Below are 8,735 nucleotides of genomic sequence, written 5' to 3'. Positions count from 1 at the left end.
AATTTCGCCGTAAGTCACTCCCCAGGCGCAGTCACCATTAGGGCCAGGCCAGTACACAAAGGTGTCATCAAGCGGCTGACAATGACTGCCGTACCCGGCCATGTGCCCACACAGTTCAACCGAGAGAGCCTGGTGCGTTCTACATGTGGCATCATGGTGAAACGTGATGCAGTCTGAGGCCCAGTAGTCATCCGGACACCCATCCACACCTGAGTAGTGGCACGGGTACCTCATTCCCGCCGCTTCACACGTGACTTTCACGTTGGTATTGCTCATCATCATTCCTGTCGCACGAACCTTCCAAAAGGACCAGTTGTCAAACGTGGTCAGGTACACCTGCTCACCTGAAAAGAGCGAGACATCTTGTTGTCACCATATAGTAGTTCCTTACAATTGTAAATAAGGCACTTAAACAACTCTAAATCAGGACACGATACTCGATAACCATCACTCAAAAGAGCCTGGTCACGACTGGTATAAACCTCCTGATGGTGTTGACCATTACTGACGTCACTTTTACGTAAGATCACGTGACCTTGTCGATTGTCAATTGAATTCTAAAGCAGGACAGTCTATTAAAGCAGTGTTTTGTGTTGAAGCAATGTTTTCAAAGGGTCAGTTACAATTTTAAACTAGAGTTCGACAAACACATTCTCTTCGCCAAATAATCATGCCTTTATCAAGACTTTAACATCTTATTCATGTATTACTAAATAGTACCTACCCCAATAGCAAATAACTGCATGAACGTGTGTTCCTCACAAACTCACAAATGCTACCAAAAACATAACCGTCTCAGCGAAATGATGAAAATGAAATTATGTACAATGTTGTGATATTTTCCAGCGCAACTTTCATAGTGTTTTGTTAAAATCAGTAGTCTCACCAGACTCCGGCCTGGTCGAATAGTACACAGATGACCTGGTATGATCCCTGGTCAATCAGAATTTCATGCTTTCAAGACATATCATCCCTGGTCAATCAGAATCTCATGCTTCCAAGACAACGTCAGGGATTATCTGCTTCCACTGGCTCTGAACCTGGCACTTCTGGAAAATTTAGGTGCAAACTTTGACGCTCACTTGCAGTACCAAAACATGTCGCCAGGAAGCCCATTATCGAACTTGACCTTCCTTTCTGTGTCCCCTACCTATCAACGAAATATCATTAGCATCCATCAAGGACATCTCGAGTTATCTTGCATACAGACAAACGCACTTACATACAAAGCCAGCTACAGCACCATAGGTAAGAGCTAGGTAAACCATTCTGGCACATGACAATCCTTTCCACAACCGCTACACACCTGCCAAATATCGTGGAAATCGCACAGCTGCATTTTGACTTATGCTTCCGGAAACAAACCCCGAAAAAATACAAAGCTCGCTGCTGTACCATGGGAAATCGCCAGGTAAACCGTTTTCGAAATAGGCATGCCCTTTGACCACCGCTACACACCTGCAAAAAATCAAAAAGTTCCATTCACAATTTCTCGACTTATATGTTGTTGACCTACATACAGACCCAAGTCGGCAAAATCATACTCTATCGCCATTGGCGAAGAGAAAATTGACGATCAATCAATGACATACCCGTCTGATGTGTAAATTAACTATATGATATATTGAAAATAATCCCAAATCAAGAACTGACTCCACAGAGCGTGTCTGGATAGACAAAAGTAATGGGTGACTTTCAAGCTTGATGAGGTGTAGCAACACAGATATGTCACCCATCGTCTATCATTCAGGAAAATGGCAGTTTACACGAAATATGTTCTATCATTCTTACAATTATTACATATCCGTCTTGTAATGACATGAATAGCTATCTATTTACCCATTACAATGAAGCGAAATATGAATTTAACATAATGGGACAAACAAAACAGAAGCAAAGATACTTGTAACCCGAGGAAAACTATTGCCACAAATCCACATGCTCTTTAGCATGATATTGGACAACGACACAACTGCAAACACTTGGCAATGTGTGAGGATACTGTTTGTCCGGCAAAGACTCCAAACACCTTTGGACCGTTGTTGACGTCGATGACGAACTATTATTCTTAGCAATTAACTCAGCACTTAACATCATTTCGATTTTATGGTTAACGGCTTACAAGCCAAATGGTATTTTCCAAATACGCTCTCAGTATTAACCGATTCAATGTCGAAATAAACTCGGCACAAAAAGTTTGGAATATCAACTTTGGCTGATCATATTTCCGTTGTTTCTGCATCAATTGCAATGTGTTATATATCAATAGAAAGCGTGTATGGTTTTTATTCACATGATATCAAACTCTTTATGCTTCTAAATTCGTGGAACGAGCACCAGGGCTGCTTACGTCAGTGGGTCGCGAAAAAAAAGTGCCCAAATTTCCCTTCTTGCGTTCAACAGTGTATCATATTGTTGGTATGGGTGCGGGTGTCAAGGGTTCAATGTATCTCTTTTTTCACGTAATCTTTGGTACACAGAACATTTTTTTCTCTTCGCCAAGAAGAGTATGTTATTGCTGACTTGGGTCTGTATGTAGGTCAACAGCAAATAACTCCAGAAATTGTGGATGGAACTTTGTGATTTTTGGTAGGTGTGTAGCGGTTGTCAAAAGGAATCCCAAGTTAGAAAACGGTTTACCTGGTGTTTTCCTACGGTACTGCAGCAAGCGTGGTACGTTTTTGGGGTTTGTTTTGGGCAGCATAAGCCAAAATGCAGCTGGGCGATTTTCACGATATTTGGTAGGTGTGTAGCGGTTTTGGAGAGGAAGGTCAAGTGCGAAAATGGTTTACCTAGCTCTTACCTACGGTGCTGTAGCGGGATTTGTATGTAAGTGCGTTTGTCTGTATGCAAGATAACTCGAGAACCCTTGAATGGATCCTGATGATCTTTGATAGGTGGGTGGGTGTCAGGAAAACGAAGGTCAAGTTCGATAATGGGCCCTCTAGTGGCTGCCTAAGGTACTGAAGCAAAACTTTTAAATTATATTCTTCGTGTTCTGGACAGGCTGTGGTCATGATTTTTGAGTGGTAGATAGCCCTTGAGACAGAGAGTAAGTGCTGTGAGTTTGGACCCCCTAGCGGCTTTTTGGAAACTACAGGCACCGATTTCCTTTCAAACTTTGGACGAGAATAACTCAAGAACGTGTTGACGGATCATCAGGATTTTTGGTATGTAGATAGAATGAGTGATGACTTACACAATGTAATACTTATTATGCAAATCAGCATACAATTTGCATAATTAATGAGGAACGTTCATAAATCCATTCCAACAGCATATAACTCAAGAATCTGTGTATGGATTTTCATGATATTTGGAATTTGAGTAGCGTTTGCAGAAAGGAAGGTTGTGTTCGAAAATAGTTGGCATATCATTTTCCGTTAGGACGGTAGCGGGCCGAGTGTGTGCGTCCGTTTGCTTGTGCAATGCATAACTCGAGAAGACTTGAAAGGATCCTGATAATATTTGGTAGGTGGGTAGGGGTCAGAACAACGAAGGTCGAGTATGATAGTGGGCCCCCTAGCGGCTTCTTAAGGTGCTGCAGCAAAACTTCAATTTTTTACATCTTGTGTTCTGAACATGCTGTGGTCGTGATTTTTGAGTGGTAGATAGCCTAAGTGACGACTTACATAATGTAATGCTAATTATTCAAATCAACAGCTAATTTGCATAATTAATGAAGAAAGTACAGAAATCCACTGAATTCCATGATAGGACTTTCAAACTTGTTTGCATTGTTTTGGGCTGAAAGGTACTTAAGATAATAATCTACATAGAAAGATGCATTTAGTTGTAATCAGTGGCCAATTAACAGAAATAAACTGTTTTCTATATATATATATATATATATATATATATCTCAGTTTGACCTATATCTATAGACACAGCTGTTACACAGATGTTTTGCTGGAGGAGCTTGTGAGCTGGACGCTGTTACACAGGGGACAAAACCTCTGGAAGGCATGAAATTCTGATTGACCAGGCATGGTACCAGGTCATCTGTGATCACAGACTTGTTTTGGGGAGCATTTCTGGCTTTGTGAGGATCACAGTTCATGCTACTATTTAGTAATACATGAATAAGACCTATAATAAACTTAAAGTCTTAAATATAGGCATGATTATTTGGCGAAGAGATGTGTTTGTCGAACTCTAGTTTATGGATTGTTTTTTCTGGACTTTCGGTCACGACCCTATCACCGAAACCTAAGAAAGATGAACACCATCTGTTAAGTATTTATGAGATAATCAAAGTGACGATCAGCGCATTGCAGTTTTCTGAAGATATTGGCCTACAGCATAATTTCAGAAAAATACTGTAATAAATAGTTTGAGCTGAGCCTTTGGAGACAGAGTTGAATGCATGAGGGGTTTGAGACTGAAAACGGCTTTAAAAGATTTTTGCGAGTACAACTCAAGTTGAGACTATATAGTGAAAGGGGAGATAACAGTTTAGTTACCTTTCACTGGAAGGAGTAGAATTCAGACTGAGATTGTTGTTATGTATGTTATGTACAACGTCGTCTACCACATGGAAAGTGTATGGCCTTACTCCTCTATAGTATTAGGTTGCGCACAGCACTGCCTGTTATCATGTTAACGTTAGGCCAGTCCAATTCAATGTCTTGGTGGGTTGGTTCACGGGTATAATGTATGAAAGTCTTATTGTACGTAACCATTTCATAATCTCCAAGCAGATTCCTCCGTGGCAAGACAGTAACTGTTGCATCTACTTTTCGGCGGCTCCAGGAATCGTCCAAAAACCTTACGAAAACTAGATATCCAGGATTCGTACTTCCGGTGCCGTCAATCATGGTGATTGACAGTACAGAAAACATTATTATGCACGCCCATGTTTCCATATATGGGTCGACCTCGTGAGACCTCGACAGACTCAAGTTGCGAGAGATTAAAAGCCGGAAGTGACCGCTGCCCTCCCCATGATAGGACGTCATCTGAATGCTACTAACACGTAAATAGAATGTGACGCTACACGAAAAACAACTTCAAACACACAACACATAATATAGTCGTGCGACTGTTATTGTCTATCGTTGTGGACAACGGTTGTCTTTAGACATGCGTTCATAGTATTACGGGGCACCCGCGGTGCAGGATACCATTGCGGTGCGTGCGTGACCCACAGTGACCGCTTGCTCGCAAATCAAAAATGGCGGGAGAATTCCTTATTTTCGTCAGGCGTTCAGGCCGTTTTCTGGATATCCAGGAATCGTCCTCCTGTTCAGGCCGTTTTCTGGATATCCAGGATTCGTCCTGAGTCTGTTCAAGCCGTTTACTGGATATCCAGGATTCGTCCTGAGCCTGTTCAAGCCGTTTTCTGGATATCCAGGATGCGTCCTCCTGTTCAAGCCGTTTCCTGGATATCCAGGATGTGGACCAGGCCTTGTGTGACAAATGGACGCCATCTGGATGCTATAATAACACGTTACCGTGAATGTGTCGCTATACGGAAAACAACAGTAACTTTATCCCATCTTGACTGCCATTTGTGAATTCATTACGCAAAAAGCATTTTGGGCCTGATACTTAAGTAACATGTAAACATCAAAGTATCATTATCTACATTCGTTTAAGTTCTGTAACACCAGGATCAACAGAATAAACTACACGATTTTCTTACGGGGAAATATACAAAGATGGCGGCTTTCTGACGAAAACAACATGTCCCCTCCGCATAGTCTCCTCCCTCGAAAACAGGAAGCTCCACCCCCACGTACACGTTCTGGATAAACACCGTCGTCTATCCAGGAAACGTCCTGTTTGCGACGATTTCTGGATATCCAGGAATCGTCCTTCTGCTCAGGACGATTCCTGGATATCCAGGATTCGGCATATTACGAAAGTTAGATACTGACGAAAGTTGGATACAACAGTAACATAAGCTGGGGAAGGACTTTAGCCGACAGAGGAGTAAATTTGGCCACGCGGATTTACTCCTCTGCCGGCTAAAGTCCTCCCCCAGCTTATGTTACTGTCTTGCCACGGAGGAATCTGCTTGGAGATAAGCCATTTCAGTGTTTCATGATTCTGTAAACATTAAACTAATTTGCATGATTTATGTCCAATAATGTTCATCTTTACTAAGCTTTATAATATTGCAAGTATGAAAGTCACATGATCTACCACTATGGAATTATTCTATACTCCCATTAACTATGCAATTGAGTTCGTCATCTGCATAATTAACCTATTGACAGTTCTCTCTTTTTCAGCTGCATATATGTGGCAAGTTTACAAGTAATATCATGGAATGCAGTGGATTTATAAACGTTCTTTATTAATTATACAAATTAGCTGTAAAATGTGCACGTCTTCACTTAGGCTATCTACATACCAAATATGGCGATCCGTCAACACGTTCATATTTACCATTAATTATGCAAATAAGGTCGCGGTTTGCATAATTGATATCTATCGACATTTCTCTCCTTCCCAGCTACATATGTGACAAGTTTGAAAGTCCTATCACGGTCTGAGGTGGACTTATACACTTTCCTCGTTTATTATGCAAATCAGATGTCAATTTGCATAATCAGTATCCCATAATGCAAATCATTACTCACTCTATCTGCATACCAGAAATCATAACGTTCCTTCAACACGTTCTTTCGTTATTCTCGTCCGAAGTTTGAAAGAAAGCCGGCGCCTGCAGTTAAAAAAAAACCGCTAGGGGGCCCAAACTTACAGCACTCTGCCCCGAGGGCTATTTGCCACTCAAAAGTCACGACCGCGGCATGTCCAGAACGTGAGATATCAAACATGGAGGTTCCGCTGCAGTACCTTAGCGTCTACGGTCAGACCTTGAATGATCATCAGGTGACGGTTACAATGGTGCATCTTGTGTTGACTTATGTATACAAACTTAGATATTCACTTGGTCACGCTGTATCTTAAGACATGCTTCATATCCTTTCGATAAATGACACAAATAATAGATTGGTCCCGACTTACACAGCTTGAGTCAAGGTCGTTGCCGACTCCGCTTAGAGATCCGGATAATAGGTCGTGTAAATGACGCCACCTTACAGCTCATAGCAATACTGCAACACTAATCTGGTTTGCCACTTGTGTGTCGCTTGGGCGAAGACCCCAAACTAATGGTAGCAAAATCTACAACTGTATGCGCTAGTTAACGCAAACATCTTACGTTTATTATTGAGTGACTTCAGGTTGAGTGGCGAACCCAGACAATATAATACTAAGACAAAAAGACTGAAAATTGTTTATCCCGTATGGTTGCATATGTATGAATTCAATATAGTTTTCCAAAATGATAGAAAAACAGAATGTCTTTAAAGATTGTTTTCCATAATACTCTTTCAATATGTAAATAACAAACAAACAAAACGATTACGTGTCTGTATGATTTGTCTCGATCGAAAACGTGCGCTGTTTGCCACCCACTCAACATGATTCAATTTAATCTTTGGTTTCTAATTTCTTTATTTTCTACATTGTGTCTTGGACCCCGCCTGACGCAGGACGTGTATTTGTGCTGTGCAGAAACCTGACAAGTCGCACCATGCCGGGAGGGCAACAGCAGTCCCAAACTGGTGACCCAGGTAAATATGTTTGTGAAAATATCTTCTTTCCACACATATCACCGGCCAAGATGAAATCTATTCAATTAGAAATTTAAGATTTAAAATTACCCAGTGCCTTGCTGGGGGTAGAATGTATTTTCTTGTTATCTTTTTCCAAATAGGTTTTAGCCGAGGTATTTTATATTTATCACAATATATTCTCTAAACACGTAGGGTCATAAGTGGTAAGAGATCCCCTTACCTCGCCATGTGGATAGAATGCTGACCCCACTTGGGGCTTGGTGTAATGTGGGGTTGCAGCTCAGGCAACATTTTGGATGGTGAAGTAAAGTTGGGAAGCAGCATGCATTAACTTATAAGTTAGTCTTTTAGGCTGATAAACCTATACATGTAACGAACATTTACAGAGACGAGTAGCAAGTTGGCTGAAAACATAACCAGTTTGGAACCCAGCTTCTCAATATCGCTTCTCAAATTGGAACTATATCCTTTGACAAGCCGCAGATTGCTCGAGTAATATCGTGAAATTTCTAGCAACCACGATGATTTAACACTGCTTTAAAATATGTTTACTCGATTATGATGCTAGTTTTCTAACTGGTCGCTCCGTTTCACCTAACTGGTCGCTCTGTGACATTATAACCGGTCATAATTCGAGTACTAGACTGGCGACCGAAAACATAAGTGAAGAATGTTGTTTGTACAATAAGTGAAGGGTGTCAATTTTTTGCAGACGCTTTTGTGTTAACGCTGTTAAATATATTATATCACCATCATACTTAATAGATGTTTATATATATACTAGGAGGATAAAGGTTACAATTGGCCGCAGCGGTTGCGTTGTAATCTCCAAGCAGATCCTACGGTGCCATAAGATAGTATCAAAGCTGGCCAAGGAGTGTAGCCGGCCAAGGGAGTCAAACGAGCACCTACGGGAAGTTTGATACTATACATTACGCACCGTGGATCTGGTTCGAGATTAGTTGTGTTGTTGATATAATTATACCACCATAGTTAACGAACATACCTTTGTTAAAATAATGTCATATTTTTATTTAATAAAAATCTTAAAGCGGCTGTTCTTCTCCTAAATACACACGTACCGTAGGCGCCAAATTAATTTTTGTATTTTTCCACCAGGCACCACACCCATGCAGCAGCCGCAGA

Source organism: Branchiostoma floridae, chromosome 12 (genome assembly GCF_000003815.2).
Source record: "Branchiostoma floridae strain S238N-H82 chromosome 12, Bfl_VNyyK, whole genome shotgun sequence".
In the NCBI taxonomy this organism is placed as follows: Eukaryota; Metazoa; Chordata; class Leptocardii; order Amphioxiformes; family Branchiostomatidae; genus Branchiostoma; species Branchiostoma floridae.
The sequence above is the reverse complement of the archived record's forward strand: the minus strand, read 5'-3'. Positions refer to the sequence as shown.